Source organism: Schistocerca serialis, unplaced genomic scaffold (genome assembly GCF_023864345.2).
Source record: "Schistocerca serialis cubense isolate TAMUIC-IGC-003099 unplaced genomic scaffold, iqSchSeri2.2 HiC_scaffold_1198, whole genome shotgun sequence".
NCBI classification, from domain to species: domain Eukaryota; kingdom Metazoa; phylum Arthropoda; class Insecta; order Orthoptera; family Acrididae; genus Schistocerca; species Schistocerca serialis.
The window spans coordinates 142,501-145,000 of record NW_026047401.1 but is presented as its reverse complement, the minus strand read 5'-3'; the positions used below and the strand labels follow the sequence as shown (position 1 = coordinate 145,000).

Genomic DNA, 2,500 nt, shown 5'->3' with positions numbered 1-2,500 from the left:
CACACCCCTAGCCGGCTGCAGGGGCACGCCCACGTCGGCGCCGCCCGCTATCACCGTCGTGCTACCCTCGTAACACCTTTCGACGTACTCAATAAAGCAATCCGGCAGGCCATGAGCCCTCAGCACGGGGCGGAGGGCGGCATGGTCCACCGAATCGAACGCTTTAGAGACGTCGATCGATGCCACAAAAACAGAGCGACAGGAGCGGACTGCGTCGGTGAGAGCAGTGTCCAAGATGAAGGTGTTTTCCAACATCCCATCCCGGGGGATGAATGCCCGCTGACGTTCGTCCACAGCACATGCACGCATCAGGCGTGACGCGAGAACCTTGTGAAAGGTCCGCGCCAACACCGAGCAGACCGTAATGGGGCGAAAGTCAGCGGGGGATGTTGGTGCAGCCGTTTTGGGGAGAAGTGACGTCCGGGCGCGAAGCAGACGCTCGGGGAGGGCGCGGGCCAGGAGGAAGAGGTTCAAGAGTTTCACCAGGACTTCATGCGGCAGGCGCCGCAGCTCCGCTGGAGTCAGGCCGTCCGGCCCGGCTGCCGATCCCCTGGGCGGCAAGGCAGCAGCGACCTCCTCACGTGTGACCGGCCCCCATAGGCACTCAGGAGCGACAGGCTCCGAGTGCGGGAGAAGGCGGTCACGGATGAAGCCGGCGGTGGAGATCGGCTTCTTCGTGAAGAGGTCCGCCCAGAAGTCCAGCAGACCGGGGATGTCGGGTGGCGGCTGCAGCAGGGTGCCGTCCAGCAAGCCGCGCACGCAACGCGCACGCGACCTACGGAAGGCGTCCTGTGTCCGCGCGTATTCCCAGCGGCGCCGCTTGCGCTTCTGCAGCGGCGGGGCGGCAGGCGGCCGCTTGGATGGTTGGCGTGGCCGCTGTGTCCTGGTGATCGACCTCTCCCCCCTGGACCCGACCGACGCAAGGGCATCCGGGAGCATGCCCAGGATGACATCGGGCGGCGTGCCCCGCCCCAGACCAATGACTCGATCCAGGGCAGAGAAACGCTGGGCGGAAGCAGGTAGCCCCGCCAGATGCTCCCAGATGGCGGCGTCAGTCGGCCCCTCCGGCGGCGGCCCGGTGGTGTCGGCCGCGAAGTCCTCGGCTGCGTCGACGGGCGGCGCAGCGGCCTCGCCCGCGTCAGGCAGCGAGCTCGCTGCTCCACGGCGGGACGCCGGCTCTTCACCCCGACCGATCTCAAGTGCCTCCATGAATTGGCGGACAAGCTGCTTGTGGGCAGCTTGCCGCCGTCGGCACTTGATTGCCTCAAGCGTTCGGTCGGGGAACATCCTGGTAAGTTCTTGATTTACAAAGAAGAACCGGGCGTCCCTCTCCAGGAACAGTTCGGCCTCTGCCTTGGCGAGCGACAGGACTTCTTCCTCCGTCCACCTCGCGCGATGCCTCTCCGTCACGATCTCAGCGTTGGCGGCCGCAGGGTGTTGGCGGCGGCGATGGACCCCGAGACCGTTCTTCGTGGTAAAAGTGCGGTGGCACTCACTGCAAGCAAAGGGAGCTACACAAACTATCGCATTTTCGTTACGGCCGGTTGGCCGGATAGGTGCTGGGGTAGCTGGGGTGGCACCTTCAGCGGAAGGGCCACCATCTCTTGTTTCTTGTCGGCTGCCCCCAACTATAAAGGGATAATGCGAGGGGGGGCTGGTAACCCCCCCAAGCCCCTGGTGCGGTCTTCCACTCTGCAAAAATCAGCGGGCCCACGAGAAGGGGAGAAGACCGCAGGAGAGGAGAGGCTAAGAGGGCTAGGCCCATGTATTGCGCATCACTCTCCCTGTAACTATAACCCAAGGAAGGCACCTCGCAGCAGCAGCACGACTACATCAAGACCGCACTTCGAAAAGCCAAGTCCGGATGCAGCCACACCGCCGCCACTTGGCCACCAAGAGAGTCATAGTTACTCCCGCCGTTTACCCGCGCTTGCTTGAATTTCTTCACGTTGACATTCAGAGCACTGGGCAGAAATCACATTGCGTCAACACCCGCTAGGGCCATCGCAATGCTTTGTTTTAATTAGACAGTCGGATTCCCCCAGTCCGTGCCAGTTCTGAGTTGATCGTTGAATGGCGGCCGAAGAGAATCCGCGCACCCGCGCGCCCCCGGAGGAGCACGCTAAGGCGGACGCGGCCTCGCAGCAAGGAAGATCCGTGGGAGGCCAAGGCACGGGACCGAGCTCGGATCCTGCACGCAGGTTGAAGCACCGGGGCGCGAACGCCGCGCAGGCGCGCGCATCCTGCACCGCCGGCCAGCACGAGGCCAACCAACGGCGAGAGCAGACCACGCCCGCGCTAAACGCCCGCACTTACCGGCACCCCTACGGCACTCACCTCGCCCAGGCCCGGCACGTTAGCGCTGACCCACTTCCCGACCAAGCCCGACACGCCCCGATCCTCAGAGCCAATCCTTATCCCGAAGTTACGGATCCAATTTGCCGACTTCCCTTACCTACATTATTCTATCGACTAGAGGCTCTTCACCTTGGAGACCTGC

The 2,500-nt window shown here is 63.7% G+C and overlaps 1 pseudogene; it reads right to left on the bottom strand.

Moving 5' to 3' along the window:
• Positions 1-2,500, bottom strand: part of LOC126435235 (large subunit ribosomal RNA) — a 7,961-nt pseudogene that overhangs the window by 3,186 nt on the left and 2,275 nt on the right.